The sequence below is a fragment of the Cryptomeria japonica genome, chromosome 1, assembly GCF_030272615.1.
Source record: "Cryptomeria japonica chromosome 1, Sugi_1.0, whole genome shotgun sequence".
NCBI lineage: Eukaryota > Viridiplantae > Streptophyta > Pinopsida > Cupressales > Cupressaceae > Cryptomeria > Cryptomeria japonica.
In genome coordinates this window covers 602,164,830-602,182,227 of record NC_081405.1, presented here as the reverse complement: position 1 = coordinate 602,182,227, position 17,398 = coordinate 602,164,830, and positions in this window count along the sequence as shown.

Here is a 17,398-nt window from a genome sequence, read left to right as displayed (position 1 = left end):
AGGACCTAAAAGGTATGAAAATATAGAATGACGTGACTATGCGAGGACCTAAAAGATCAGAACTCAAAAAAATGATGTCTCAAGAGATTTGAAATGATTGTTTTGACAACACGGGTTCAATGTTTCAACTACAATATTGTTTTGCAATGTTTTTGTTTTACAACGTGGATGGATACTTGAAAGTTTAGACCAAAGTTTTTGTAAAGTGTTTCAATTTCAAGTGTGGTGTTGATTGTGAAATTTTCTTGTTTGTTTTGCACACACTTAGAAAACATGACAAATTGAATGTTTGTTTGATTTTGCAATAAAAACACATTCAAGCACAATCCTAAGGCTGACCAGGACAATAGTTGTTGAATCTATTTTGGGGGGTTACCTCGAGCTATGCAATTCAGAGCAAATACTTAGATGCTTGATCCCATTGGCTCCACCCTCGACACTCATTTCTTCGGGGCAGCCAGGCAAAAGTCCCCACAAAAACTCCCTGTGGCGAACTTTGTATCTCTACTAATAACCGTAATAATGTGAGTTGCTTCAGAGGTCCGACCTCTTGCGTCAACAACTAGAAGGTTTTTGACTTTTAACACAAAAGGTGTCTAGTAAGGGCATCCGTTCGAGTGGCCATACATGCAGTGACATACGCTCCATTAAGGAAGACTCCCAACCTATACAGGTTGTGCTCTATAGGGTTTATGGGGAGACATGTCGTCGATATGAACTAATCAACACCCGTTGCTTGCAACTTTCGTCACAAACACATTTATTTATAGTGGTTCTAAAGAGCTTGGCTTTAGCCCATTACCACTTGGGTTGTTTCCTCTCACCGAGCCTTAAGGGCTTCTTGGGAGGCAGGCCCTCTAAAAAGGTAAAACAAAAAAAAAGAGCCTATCGCTCAAGACAGAAAAGACATTGGTTAATTTTAAAGCACCAATTGAAGTGTTCGCTAAACTAACAGACAGTCGATTTCAAAACCAAGTCTTCGTCAAAAAACCTGCATCAAACAACGTCAGTAGTTTTAGGATATGATCTTTAATACACGAGAGGAGCCTGCACAAATTGTTAGCCCTGCAAGATTGGCTTCCAAAAATAAAAAAGCCAAACAAAACTTACTAACAAAACTCACACTGCTAACGCACTAACAAGAGTCGAATTAACAAGCTTACTAACAACAACAAAACAACTAACAAGCTAACCAACACTAGTAAGTTAGTCTAACAAAGTCTAATTATCAAAATTGAATCTAATTAATAAAAAATCTAATTAACAAAAATAAAATCTAAATCTAATAACAATGATCTAAATATAATTTAAATAACAAAATAAAAAATAAAAAGAATTTTAATATAACAAAATAAAAAAATCTAATTAAAAAACTAAATTAAAAATGTAATTTAAAAACTAATTTAAAAACTAAATAAAAAAACTAATTTAAAAATCTAACTTAAAAACCAAAAATAAAAATAAAAACTAAAATAAAAACCAAATAAAAAACTAAAATGAAAAGAAGGACTAAAAAGTAGAGTGAAATAATGAAAAGAAAGACTAAAAAGTAAAGCGAAATAATGAAAAGAAAGACTAAAAAGTAAAGCGAAATACTTTTAAACTAAACTTGTAAACTAAACCTTTAGACTTTTAAACTTAATGTGGCAGCCTAGACATGCCACTTTTTTTTGTTTCTTTTGATCTACCTTCAAAAAAATATGCAAAAGAAGATTTCAACGCATGCATAAGAAGGATTTGTTAAAACAATTTTTAGACATGCATGCAAAATGCACAAGCGTAGACAAGGCATACATGTGTGGTATGTCAGCTATGATTACAAAATACGCTCAAAGATTGGTTGCATGCATTGTTTTATTAGCTTGTGTGGGAGTTTTGACAACTGTGTGGGTTGTAAGAGCAGAGATAAGGCGTTAGAAACTACCATGCAAAATACTATTTGTTGTGTGAAGAGTGATGGTGTGTAGAAAACATTCAAGCAAATGCAATGCCAAAGCGCATAATTGTTTGATAGAATACTCAAAACAAATGTGGAAGCATTAAAAGAAGGTGTGAATATGTTCCAGAAAGTGCCTCAATGAACAATAATTGATTTTTTTATTTTGTTCAGAATAACCAAACACATTATTAGTGAAGGCAATGAACTTGTTAATAACGCAAAAAACAAACAGACAAATGCATAGTGATCGATTGGAAAATGATTGAAATGCAGATGACAACACTAAATGAATGCAAATAATGTGAGGTATAATATGAATGTAAACAATGATAACCAAAATTATATTTCCCACAATGATATTTTTCAGACAACCTGCAACAAAATGTTAAAAACTCTGAAGCAAACCTGCAACAAGACACATCAAAATGTTTAAGATTTATATCAAGTGAAAACAAAACCACCAAAAGGATAAGGGAAAGTGTCTCACCGGGAGTGCCAAATGTAGATGAAGAAAATCGAATGTGAGATCTTATGGCACAAGATCAAGATGATTCAACATCAAACAATGGAGTTCCTGCAATAAATACACACATGCAAAACAAAATGAACTATTAAAGCACACATGCATGCAAATGGATTTTTGACTCCATTGCACTCCTATCTATCAAGGTCTTGTGTTTGAAATAGATGCTCTCAGAAGAACTACGCAAGATGCTATGAAGAATGAAGATTTGGAAGATTAATGCAAGAATGAACTAACTATGCTTGGAAATGAGAAAGATTGAAACATGCAAGATATGCAAAAGATTGAAAAATGCAGATGATGGATTAACTTGCTAAACTGCTAGATAGCCTCAAATGAGAGAGAGGTCTGGGTTTTTATAGATATCCTCAAGGTGGATCCAAGCTGTAGGGCGGATGTGGGATAAAAGATAGGATTGGAGATTTTAGTGTTTATCCCACATGCATAAGGTGGGTGAAATGGGTAGGAGTAGAAAATGATAAATAGGAGATGAAGTTAATATGTAGGAGATTTGAAAAATGGTTTTATTTAAAATGAATAAAATTGAATATATGTTATTAAATGGATGAATAATAGAATATTTATTGATTTAATGGAATAATGGAGAAAATATAATAATATTATGGATGAATATAATAGAAAATAGGATTATTAAATAGTGGATCCACTTGATCATGTAGGAAAAATTAAGTTTAATTAAGAGGTCATTTTAATGAATTTTTTTATGTGTCTACATCTACAATGCTAGAGTCAAAATCCTAGAGACTCATGATCATTCTCTCTCACTTTCTTCATCATCCTCATAAAAGCACCTTCGTAGAGGCTTTTGGGGTTTGTTTACAACTCTAGATCATTGATGTTGTCATCATAGTTTGTTACCGGAGCTAGGTCTTTTTTATTCGTTTGCTTCAAGACCCAAGTATTTTTCATTGCTAGTTTGGATGACATTATAGCCTAGGCATATGATTTTTCTCCAAAAACATCAATAAATAATGTTGGGATCAATTTCTTCTCAAACTTGACACCAAAATTTGTTCTTGTGACATTCATTGCTTGAATTTGAGCTTGCAAACACTACTTCTTACTCTACTCTATTGTTTATTTTCCATAGGTTCACAACCTTACTAAACTTCGTACTTCAAAAGCTCTACAATTTTTCTCTATTTCGCTTATGCTCTATTTTTCTCTTCTACTTGCAAGGTGAATACAAATGAATGGCAAGACTAGTATTTCAATTGTCATTGAGAAATAGACTCATGTAGATTAACTACATTTTTTTTGAAAAACACCTACCATTAAGGAAGGTCTACAGACAACTCATCACGTCATCGCTTTGAAAATCATGTAGCCTGAAAGATTGCACATGAGAGAAAACTGTGGGCTTAAGCATTAAATTTGGCCCAAAGATGGTTGTTAAGGATCACTCCACACCATGGTTATACTTAGAAGGCACACCAAGGCGCCAAACACCTAGCAAAATAACAAACAACTGCACCTAAAATGCTTATTGAAAAGGAAAAATGTCATATAGAAGAAAAACTAACCTAACTATTTACAAGGGAACACAAGGAGATATGCAATTAATTAAAATGCTTCAAGTGGATTCCATTAACTAGAATTCCCAACATATTTCCCTCCAAATCTTCCAATTCAAATGTGTCACTTTTTCTGCATGGCCCTTTCTAGAGGGAATCAAATTTTGCATGTTGGCTCGACTTAGTGGCATATTCATTATACTTTAGGACTAATTTGCCATTCCTAAAACTAAGGTAAGATGTTTTCTTATCAAACCACATTTTGATAGCTTGTTGGCGATTTGTCATAGCATCATATGCATTTTCCTTGAACTCTTGCACACTAAGAAATTAATTTTTCTAACCTTACTTCCATAACCTCATTTTCTTCAACTTCTAGGGACTTCGACAATTGCAAAACTAGGATTTTTGTTGAAATAAGCAATATGACTTCCTTTCCATATAATAACTCTTAAAGGGACGTTTTCATAATTTGCTTCAAAGTGATTTGATTGACCCAAAGTGTTGTATGCAAATGCTTATGCCACTCCCTTTGGTAATCTGTACCTATCCATTTGATCAACCTAATTATATTTTTATTCACGAACTCTGCAAAGCCCATTTATCTATAGATAATAATTGGATGAGGTCTTCAAGAAGACTCCATACCTTAATGCACACTCAACAATCTTTCACCCTACAAAGGCTCGCATAATATTGGAAATAATGGTTTTGGGAGAGTGAAACCTTGCTACTAGCTCCTCAAGAAAATTCAAAATTTTACTCTGTGTAACATTCTTTAATGCAACTACTCCAGACCACTAGGTGAAGTAATATGTTGCAACTAAGATCCATTTGTGCCCAACACTAGATGTTGAATTCATCATACCAATAAAATCTAACCCCCACTGAGCAAAGGGCTCATCAACTAAAATTGTATTTAAAGGAATAGTTGAATTATTGTGCTTGCCAACTAAGAACTAACATTGCTTGCATTTCCCAACCAAAGAATGGTAGTCATTGAACAAGGTAGGCCAATAATATCTGACGTGCATAATCTTTATTACAGTTATTTTTGCTTAAAAGTGGCCACCTTTTGGACTATTATATAATTTGTCTAAAATTTTCTCTTGTTAATTTTGACTCACACACCCAAGGAGAATGCTATAAAAGTTTCTTTTGAAAATAACACCTTCAACTAACACATACCTCACGCCTTGTAAATTATAAAATATCATTTTATGTGATGAGAGGACAATCAGATACCTTCTGATTTACATGAAATCAATTCTCTCCGCTATCCAATTTTTCATAGATTCTAATTGGTTAACTAGGATGGATTCCAAAGACTCTTCCTTTGCTTGAACTTCATTTTCCTTGGCTAGGTACTCCAAGAGTCCTTTCCCACAAATTACCTTTGTAAGTTAGACTTCCACATCATATTCAAGGATCTTTGTGATCTAACTGGCCCTCTTTTCTATGATTTCTCCTTCTATTATGTACTTGTGCACACATGAATGTGCTAAATATAACATTACTTTGTTTCTTATATCTAGTGTTAAAAATTCATAAGGCCCTTGACAACGATAAAGGCTTTATTTTTCAACAAAGTTGTATTTGGCTTCATATCCTTTTAGGGTTCTTGAATGGAAAGTGATAAGATGCTCTCATTTCCCCTCTTCATCCTTTTGTGTCAGCACCATGACAATGTTGTGCTCACTATCATAAACAAACATAATAAAATATTTTGAAAAGTATGAGTTAACCAACACCTGAGTCGAGGAAACAACTTCCTTAATTTTCTCAAATGTTGTTATTCCTTTCGAAGTCCACTTGAATGCTTGATCCTTCTATAACATGAGAGTGACCAGTTGGACCAACGCAACAAAGTCAAATATGAATATGCTTACAAAGTTTATCTTTCTCAGGGAAGATTACACTCTCTTCTTATTCACATGCAAGGGTAGCTCCTTGATAGATTTTTCCTTTTTGGGATCAATGGAAATGCCTTCTTTGGATACAACATACACAAAAAATTTCCCCCGTGGGACTCCAAATATCCATTTATCAAGATTCAATGATACTTTAAAATCTTGGCACATTCAGAAGACCTTCTCAAGATGATTGAAATGATATTCTTTTGATTTAGAAAACACCATGAGAACATCCAATTAGATAAGGATTATAAAGTTTATTAAATCCTTGACTTGGTTATATCCATTACATCCTAGAAAGTAGCTCCCACACTTGAAAGACCAAATGGCATCTTGACATACACAAATGTTCCCCACTTTGTGGTTAGCATTGTCTTGTGTTGATCCCCTTCTTTAACCCACACTTGGTTATATCCCAAAAATCCATCAAGAAATGAAAATATCTCAGATCTTGCAACTGTTTGGAGAATTCACTCCATTGAAGGCAATGGATAATGATCTTTCAAAGATGTCCCATTCAGGTCCCAAAAGTCCACGCATGGAAGAATATCTCCATTCTTTTTATGGATTGAGACTAGATGGACATTTAAGTGCTATGTTTAATCAAATATATAATCTGAGAAACAATAAGCTTTTCCAACTCTTCAACCATAAGAGACTCTATCTTTGGATTAACCAACCTTTAGTTTTATTAGATCGACTTAGCTCCTTCAACTAGCTCGACAATATATTGAATGATGTTGTAGTCATATCCTTTCAGATCATCATAAGTCCAGGCCATTACTTCTTCCTATCTATTGCAAAAGGATATCAATTTGTCCTTGTTCCTTTAGGGAACATCCTTTCCAACCTTCAATTTTTTAGTCATTTCCAAAATCAATATCTATGTAATCTCCTTTATATGCCACGAACTTTCACTTGTCATTCCTTGCATCATTACAGTCGAAAAGATTTTCAAGGGTGCTTAGCCCTTTCAAAAGCTCATTGCTCTTAAACTGAATGATATAATCTTCATAGGATTCCTCGATTTTAGGGTATAATTACTCTGCAAATTCGCTGAATTGCTAGATGAACATAGCAATTTGAGTATCACTCTCGAATAATTGCCAATTTTGGTAGTCATCTGGAATAACAAACCTAACAAATTACTTGGACTGAATGTTTATTCTTTACTAGTTTCATTACTAAATAACATTGAGAACCAATTATTGCCAACCGATCTACTTCAACATTTTTCTTATGAGTAACCACTTGGATGTTTAAAGCATCAAAGCCTTTAATCAAGTCCCAAATTATATGTCTATAAGAGCGCATTTAAAAAACATTCATGACTGAGGTACCTCAGATTTGCTTGATCGCCAGCTTTGAATCTCATAAAACCTTTAACTGTTTAATTCTCATCCACTTTACAAGGCTTAATCCATGGACTAGACCTTTGTTATCAATTTCATTGTTTATACAGGCAAACTGGAAATGGAAAGACCTTAGAGTTTTCTCTTAAAATGGGGAAGTTAGAAAAACACTAGCTCCGAACTAGACCTACACCTAGCACCATAAAAATGCAAATTTGATAGCTCGACACATGATCACAACCGTTATTGTAGTGTCATAAAATTACAACCCTAGCAATTTTAACCATATTTGAAGTCCTCACCATGGCGATGACACCCTCCTTTTTGACCAAGACCCCTTTCTGCACTTTTACCCTTGGGTTCTTCCTTGCTTAGGACCTGTTCCTGCCTCCAGACCCTGTCCGGGCCCCAAAATAGGGCAGGACAGGGGCGTGGCGCCCCTGTCCCCACCTCTTAGGGTGGCACTATGTTGGGTTTGCCCAGTTTCCTATGCACAATCCAACTTCGGGGTTTGCAATTCTTCTTTGTCGGACTTCGATGATTGAAATTAATCCTTGAGGCATGTATAAAAGGAGTATCAATTACCTCATTTGAGATAAGAATGATAGGGGACAATATACGGGAATTCAAGTGGAAGGTCTTCATTATCCTCATCAAGCATTCAAGTCTTCAAGCATTCATCAAGTCTTCTTTCTTCATGTGTCTTCTTCATTCATCTATTGGAGAAACATTATGACATTCATTTGTAAGCATGTGTGCGTGTTAGGGTTTTGTCATGTTACATGTCATTTAATGCAACACTTGTGATTACATTCAAGAAGCAAAGCAATCATCATCAACAAATTGCAGATCTACAACGTATACACTTCTATTATTTACATTTCAGCATTTGCAATTACTTTTTTCAAGGTTGATTCCTCAATCGGGGTTTGTCAGAGGCAAATCCCTATCCACAACCTTTCTCCCCTTGTTTTCTGTGTGTAGGTTGTAAGTGCGCAACTGTATTTTCAGATTTAGACTCCATTTACAGAGGCGGAAAAACACTTTTAGTTTTGCGGATTTTTCGGAGGACCATGTACACTTTCGCCACAGTCCTGATGACTTTTCTCCAAATTTGCAGGGCATATCCATATTAGTCTAATTAGCTCAGATCCAAAATTACAGCGTGACCCTAAACTGGTAGCTCCTCATTTCACTCATTTTCTCTCTTTTTTCCACATAGTCAACAAGTCAACATATCTCTTTACAAAAGAGGGCAAATTGCATTACACCCTTGCAATTCACTTAGTATTCAGATCCTTATTCACTCTAGGGTTTGGATCTAGTGAATTCAACCCCTCTTTTGAATGTAAAGTATCTCCCAAGTGAAAATCATCCTAGTGAATTCCTTTCTCTCTCCTAGGTGGGGAGTCACTTGGGTTCAATTTTCCACTTTACAGTTATAATGAACATTGCTTTGTTCCTTGGTGATTTGGGGAATAGCTTGATCCTCATCATATATCACATACATCCCTAAACTAGTAGCATGATAAATTATAAAAGGATCACTCTCTATGAGTTGATTTAATATGACTTATTCAACACTTCTATCTTTGGTCTCCTCCTCATCCTTTAGAATTTCAACACAGTACATCTCATTCTTGGTGAAGGAGGTATGGGTGGCTTCAGAATTCATCATACCATCATCAAATATGTGCTTGGAATGTAGGGGTTTAGATAACACTTTCATTTTAGAGCCATACTTCGTCAACAATATTGAGTGAGAGCAATCAAGGGAGAGATAACCTCTTATCTTTAAGTGAAATCCTGGAACAAATAGGAGCCGAAAATAGGGGGAATATCAATCACTACCACCTCCTGTGGAACCATGATGCTCATAAATGAATGCAAAGTAAGGGCCCTTATTGAATTGTAGGGCAGGGTAAACAACTGAATCAACCTACCCTGACCCAATAGAATAGCCCATGGAATTGTAGGGGGGTGGGCGACTATGCTCCCCACCCAACCCCATAGGCATATAGAATCTGGGTAGGGGGGCTACTATTTTAAGGGGGTCTTTAGGGAAACCTACCTATAGTAGTTAGCTAAAGTAGTTAACTGATTAGATATAGTAGTTATGTGCTTTGGAGTTCTTCACATTTGTGGTAGAGTTCTAATTATCCCTGAAGACAATAAAAAGTATTATGCTAAATATATGTTCAAACATAAAACCAATAATTTAAACATGCATTATACCTTTCATATATCTCATGAATTAAACTTGAAGTGGTGCACCCTAAGCCGCTTGATTTGATCTTGATAGCTAGATATGTGGATTACTCTCTTTTGTTGCACAATAAGAAGTTAAATTGGCAACATAAGATTTGGTTATGGAATCAAGGAAGAGGCTCCAATTTATAGATTTTTTTATTTGATTTGTATGGCTAGGATTTAAAGTTAATGGAGAGCTCAGATTGAATGTAAGGAGATGAGGTGGTTTGGGTTCATATCCTTGTGACAAGTGTCACAAGGTGGAGGAATTTGGGAAGAACACTTGTCATGGGGAAGAGAAAAATATGTGCTCACACATGTGTGAGCACATCTTGGGAAGAACAAGAGACTAACAAGTGGAGGCAAAAGTGGCAAAATGTAAGAGGGAAATGGAAAATGGGTGAAAAGGGAAAGTTCAGGATGGCTCCATGGGAAAAAGCATCCTCACACATGTGTGAGCACTCTTCGTCAAAGAGTGAGGTGGAGGCTTGAAAATGTCTTATCCATGTGAGTCATTTAAGAGGGGTTGTCACATGTGGACCTAGGGGTAGGTGAGGTGAATTAAAAATTAGGAAAAATGTTAATGAAGATTAGGATTTGGTTAATTAGCTTGAGGAGGGGGATTACTGGGAGGACTTGTAGGAATCTAGGATGATAGTTAATTAATTAAGAATTAATTAATTAATGTGGTTTAGAAGAATTAATTAATGCATGGGCTAAGGTGTAGTTCAATTTATTAAAATAAATCAAACCTTGGTGAGGAAAGAATATAATTAATAAATTGATTATATTGGATGGGGGCATAGTTAATTAAATAAAATTTAATTAATTCTTTGGAAAGGATAAAGAGCCTAACACAATTAATAGAAATTAGTTTTGCTACAAGGACAATTAATTAAATAAAGTTTTAATTAATTTTTAGGCGTCTACAATCCTTAAGGCTTGAACCTTCTTCCCATCTAAATGCATTATCCCTCTATCCAGAGGCTCGTATTCTAATTTCAATGCATACTCTATTTGATTGGGCATTACTATGGTGCTAGCACTAGAGTCAATCATAGAATTGTGTACTAACTTATCTCCTACGATGAGAGTTAAAAAGAAAAGAGTAGGCTTTCGTTTGTCTACCTCTTCCTTCATGGTCTCCTTCCCTGAGTTGGTAAATGTTGCAATTTGTTGTCTTTGAGTACCAATGATTGGTTATTTCCCCTTTGTCTAAGCCTACTCCATGATCACATCAACTTGCATTATCTTTTTTTGACCTTTTAAACCTCCATTCAATGATGCTTTTTGCTTTGGAATAGCTAATATATCACATAGAGATACATTAGCAATTGCTCGACCACATTGAGTGATGTGAGAGGTGACACTTTAGGCTCTTTTGGTTTATATGGGATAACTTATCTTGGTTTTTGAAATAGTTTCACAACCATGGAAGGGCCAAAATCCTTCTAAAAAATGACTTTAGGATGTTGCATCTAACTTACAGGTTCCCTAGTGAGTCTCCACTTTGAACGAGTGTTATAATCATATTACACTTGCAAAGCCTTCAATGCGGATGCTTCATTGGTAGAAAAATTATCTTCACCTTACATATAGGAGAAAAGTGTGTGATTCGAGGAAATTTCAACTTGTTTTTCTAAAGACATACCTTGCATCTAAGCAATTAACATAACATTCTCTACGTTTGAGGATGAATAGGCGTAAACTTTCTCTACGTTCGAGGATGAATAGGCGTAAACTTTCATGTCTCGTGGAATGCCCTAAATTCGTAGCTCCACCACTTTTTGTTGAAGATTTCCTTGTGGACAATTGTGTGACATTACATGGGAAACACCAGGAGTTGGTGTCATTTGCTAAATTTTTTTGGCTTGCCACTAGATCTTTGTTTTGATTAGGTGATAGTGCTTGAAGGGGAGTAGGAGTTGATATGATCTAGTTTGAGGCTTGCAGTTGATTATTTTATCTAGTGCCTCCTTGATATTGACCCTGTTGAAAGGGCAGCCTTCTACCTCGGTAGCCTTGATAGGGAGGCTTTAGGGGCATTGTTGCTCGTTGCTTGATGTTGATTATTTTGTTTGAAAAAGTTTGCAACATTTTTTTCATATCACTTATCTTTATGGCTAGTGAAGAGGACACATCAACGTTACTTTCTTATGTATTTGGATACACATACATCAATTAAGGTGGAGTAGATGTACTGGGAGTAGCTTCCTCTTGCGAGAGAGCTAAAATCTCAGGGAACACTAGAATAGGTGGTCTGGGTAGGATCTTACCAGTATCAATCAAGTTGTTCTCCACTCTTACTGTCAGATTATTTTCTAGGGTGATCCCCCCTAGAAATTGGATCGTCACTTCTATGTCATAATTAAAAGCTTTGAGATATAACATAAATTACATATTTGGAGGAGGGCGGGTAATGCAGGAGCATCCCCGGTTCATGGCAATTTTGCATCAACCAAACATATTTCCTTTATGTTTTGCTTTATGTTTGCAGTTTCAACATTTCTTTCTATGTTTCCCAAATTTGGCTCACCGGATTGTGCGGAGTTGGATTTTGCTTGAGGACTTGATCATCTACCTTATTCGCAAACTACAGAGCATTTGGATCATTTTCCGACAAGTTATCACTACCGGTTTCCAAGATAGTTTTCTGTTACCAATTGCCTGGACCTATTTGCATTAGTGATCTACCAGATCCTTTCCATAGCTTGCAGAGTGTTGAGCATTGATTCCATTGTTCCTTGGCATGTGGCCAACCTTCCCTTTGATTCTCACTTCGTCCTTTGGATTTTCCAGAGGATTTTCTTTGTCGGAGGCCAACCTTGTTGGTTTTTACACGTTAGGTCTTATTCTTTGGGTTTTGATCCCTTTTGGGTTGACTGGATCCCCTTGGATCATATAAATCATTGTAATAGAGAATTAGAATGTATCTAAGGAGTCAAATAGAACATATAAGTAAAATCTTAAGTTTGAGGTCCTGGTTGTGACCTGTTTTGTATTTTGAGCATGTTTTAGTAGGTCTGTGAGCCAATTACTGTAACCCGGTTGTAACCGGTTGGTTGTAATCAATTTTTATGATATAATTCAATCTGTTTTTCATTTCCTCCATCATGTCCTTATGTTTTCGTTATGTTCACTCTTGCTGACCGGTCTGGAATAATCTCTTTGAGGTCCCTCCTAATCAGTGACTGCATCAAGTGGTATCCATATCGAGCTTTCATTCTGAAGATTGCGTTGTCTTGAGAATTTTTGTTGTAGGGTGGCAGATTGTGGATCCGACTTGCAGCTGCAGAGAACTGGTGTGAAGATGGCGTGAAGAGGAAATAGGAATGGTGGAGCATGTGGGAATGCAGACCCTGCTGTGATGGAAATGTTGAGAGGAATAGCAACCTGATTGGAAGCCGTTGAGACAACCTAGAGAAGAGGCTGACATATTGAATATGTAAGTGAAGATGAAGGAGAAGAAGCTTCGACAAAACAAGTAAACCCATAGACGATTGATCCAGACAAAGAAAGGTTTTTTAGGGTTTTGAGTAGGGCAAATACTAAACCTCATTTTATCCCACCAGAATATGATGGAATGTTGGATTCAGATGAATTGATGGATTGGATCTCGGAGATGGAGAAATATTTTGATTTTGAAAACACTACAGAAGAAAGGAAGGTGAAATATGCCTGTACCCGGTTGAAAGGTCATGCATCTCTTTGGTGGGAGAATTTGCAAGTTGATAGACATAGAAGAGGTAAAGAGAATATCAAGACATGGGATTAGATGGTTACTAAGTTGAAATCAAAATTTATGCCAGCTGATTATCAAGTGGATCTGTTCCAGAAGTTGTAGAATTTGAGACGAAAAGAATCTAGTGTGAAGGAGTACACCGAGGCATTTTACAAGTTGAATATCATATCCAGACATGCTGATGATGAAGTTGAACAAGTTGCAAGATGTTTGAAAGGATTGCGGGTGTATATACAAGATGAACTCAGTTTGATAAAATTGCAGAGTGTCGAAGAAGCTTACTAGTATGCCTTGAAAGCAGAAAAAAAGCTAAACAAAAGACATGAGTAGAGGTAAAGGCGCAGAGGTGGAAGGTTTTCCGGAGGAAGATTTCAAAGAGGAAGAAGATATACCAGAGGTAGAGGAACATGTATGGATCACAACAAGGACAAGGAAGTGAGAAAAGAAGGTAATTCATACCAGAAAGATGATAGAAATTTCTATTGGAGGAGAGAACCAGATGGCTACCGGATTGAGAATTTTGGAAAAGATGACAGAAGACAAGACAAGAGAGTGTTTAGAGGAACTTTCTATAAGTGTGGAGGAGAAAGACATTGTCCTTTCGAGTGTAAGAAGACAAAGAATACCAGAAGAACAACAACGGTGGAAGAAAACCCCACCAGATCAACTAATAAACTGGAAGATGGAGAACTGTTGATGATAAGGAGAGCTTTGTGTCATACCGAAGGAGATGAAGAGCCCTTGCAGAGGAATAATTTGTTCAAGACCAGATATAAGGTATCTAGTAAGTGTCATAAAGTTGTCATTCATAGTGGTAGTTCAGATAATCTTGTTTCAGAAGAGATGGTGAATAAGTTGAATTTGGAAAGATTGATACACCCTAAGCCTTATCAGATAGCATGGATTCAGGATGATCATAAGTTGTTAGTAAGTGAGCAATGTTTGGTGAAATTGAAAATTGGGAATTATCATGACAAATTCTTGTGTGATATTATGCCTATGGATATTTGTCATCTTTTGTTATGTAGACCTTGGCAGTTTGATAGACAGGCAATACATGATGGGAGGAAGAATACATACACTATTGTGGCCAATGGGATGAAGCAAACATTGATACCCTTTGAGGAACCTTTGAAGAGTGAAGTCTGTACGAATGCTAGAATCTGTTTGGTGGATGGAAGGAAATTCTTGGGTGAAATGAGATATGAGAATGTGTGTTTCGCCTTAGTTCCTAAGAATATTGAGAATCCAGAGCATGAAGAAGAAGAACCGAAAGAGATAAAAGATTTACTAATAGAGTATGAAGACATCATTTCTAAAAATGTGCCTGATGGATTACCACCTATGAGAAGTATTAGTCATTGCATGGACCTAGTTCCTGGAGCTAGTTTGCTTAACAAAGCTACACATTGGATGACACATGCAAAAAATGAAGAGTTGAATAGACAAGTGCAGGAGTTTTTGAAGAAAGGTTTGATTAAAGAAAGTATTAGCCCTTGTGCAGTACCAACAATATTAGCACCTAAGAAGAATGGAGAATGGAGAATGGGTACTGTGTGTGGGAAAAGTGGTGTGATGAAACGAAAAATACAAATTTAGGACTAGTCCACACACCAATGGGACTCTTGGTGCAAGTTATGGAGTTATATGGAATAACTCAACTTCCTAAGGGATGTTCCATTGTTCTCTATCCCACAAGACCCTCAAGCCAATGCCTTTTCTCTCAAATCACTGAGAAAAGTGACTTAGGGATGACAATCATGAGAATGAGGGATGTTTGGTCAATCTACCATGAATGCAATCCTAAATGTGCATGATATTAGCAAATGTGAATTAAACTAGAATGTATATGATGATAAGATGAAAGGATTAGTAAAAGAACTATCCTAACAAGATACACTAGCTTAATATGATTATTTATGATAATATAAATGCTTCTAAAATGTTTATTAGATTATTTCTATTCAAAGAGAGACTAAATGCTTTTATAAAATGACTAGATGTGGATTAGATGCATGAAACTTGGATGATGAGTAAAATGTCTATAATTTTGATACTAAAGACTTGGATATGAAAATAGAGAAATGAGGGCTCTATTTATAGGGAAAATAGGGCAATGGAGGGTCAAGATTGGATGATCCTATCAAGGGTCAGGATTGAAAGTTATCAATCCATGTTTACAATTCTCACCAATCAACATAAGACTGCTTGAGAGGAGATGTAAGAAGCATTAAATGCTTGAGAAGACCTCATGGTTACCTTAGGAGGTAAGGGTTAAGGTTAGGTTAGGGTTATCCAATGGATAAAGCTCTTACCCAAGAGGTAGACTCTTGTGCAAGGGTTAAAGAAATAACCAAGGTTAAAGCCATCAATGCTTGATGAGACCCTTGGGTTAGATGAGGGTTGAGTTAAAGAGAAAGTCTCTAATCATGCAAGAGGGTTGAGTTAACCATTAATGGTTTGGAAGACTTTCAAGGTTAACTTGTTGAAGACATAAAGCCTTTAACGGTTATTGAAGACTTTGAGGGTTTGAGAAGTGACTTCCCTTTGTTTAGGGATGTGACAATATTTAGGAGATGAGTTAGGCTAATTTATAAGTGATTAGAAGAATCTAGGAGGGGGGTTAGAGAGACAAGTGGGATATGTAGGAGAATGCAAGTGGATGGAAGGTAGTTTTAATTAAAATAAATTGCTTTATTTCAACAAAAATAGATGCAAGTGGGGGTTTTAAATAAATTAGATTTATTTATTTGAAGTGAACAATTTAATTTAATGTAAATTTAATTAAAAAGAGTAGAAAGGGGATTTAATTAAATAAAGTGATTTATTCAATTAAATGATATGAAAGGCCTAAGTGAATTTAATTAAATAAATTGAATAACTTATGTAATCAAATAGATGAATATGAATGCTTTAATTAAATTAAATTTAATTAAATAGAGGAATGAGAATAAAATAAATATTAAATATTCACTTAGGAAAGTGGTCATTTTTATATGTCTACATTTTGCCCCTCTTTGAAGTGACGTGTGTGCACATGTTAATTCAAAGAAAAATCTGATGTGTTGCCAATATTTGATCAGTGTGATTTCGTGTGTCGAGATGTCGATGTCGTGCCCAAGATTTGATAAATGATATTGATAATGCCCCCTTGGGAGATGAATCAAAAAAAGTTTGAAAATTTTGTTGAGTTGATAATCGTTTTAGATGTGATCACATTTTTAAATTTTGTCTGTGTTTAATGCATGCTAATTGATTCATCTCCCAATAATGATGTTTGCTAGGGTTAAAGGTGAGAGAACAAGCAAAATACATGCCCCACCTACTAACCCTAATTTACTTTTACCCTATAAAAAGGTAAAAAGTGATTTTATTTGGATCATTTGCACCGTTTGACTTTTGGTGAGAGTGACAAGATGCCGGTTCCCTATGCTTCGCACCGATTCGAGCGCATTCGTCGATACTAGAGGCCTGCCATGTATGGTCCACCTATAATTCATCCTTATTTTGTCCTTTTTGCTTTTTGTTTTGTCGATTTTGGTCACATTTTTAATTTTTTTGTTTCAAATTTTCACGATTTAGCACGTCACGTCTGTCGCTTAGCACATACGATAAAATAGTTAGCGCGTAGGGTTAGTCAACTAGGGTAGTATCTAGGAGTCATGGGGTAGCGCATCGTAGGTTTAGGGTAGTGCATAGGATATAATAGCGCATAGGGATAACAGGGTAGCGCATGCGGGGTACAGGGTAGCGCATAGGATAAAATAGCGCATAGGGGTCGCAGTTTAGCATGGAGAGTGATTTTGGTAGCGCATAGGGTTAACCTAGCACATAGGGTAAAGGTTTTCGCACATAGCCAAGTTTAGCTAGCGCATAGGTGGTAGCGTAGCGCATGGGAGGGTTTTCTTAGTGCATGAGCAGAAAAATAGCTAGAAAGGAGTGGGAAGATGGTGGTTCAGGAGAAAAATAGATGAAGGAAGATGATTTGGGGGTGGGTAGGTGTTTGCCAAGTGCTTTGGGATGGGTGTTTAGCCAAATTTGTGTTTGCTGTGATGATGTGCGATTCTTGATAGATTGTGAAATTGCGCTTGTTGTTGAAGTATCAAGCTGATTGATTGAATTATGATCCTGATTTTCTTTCAAT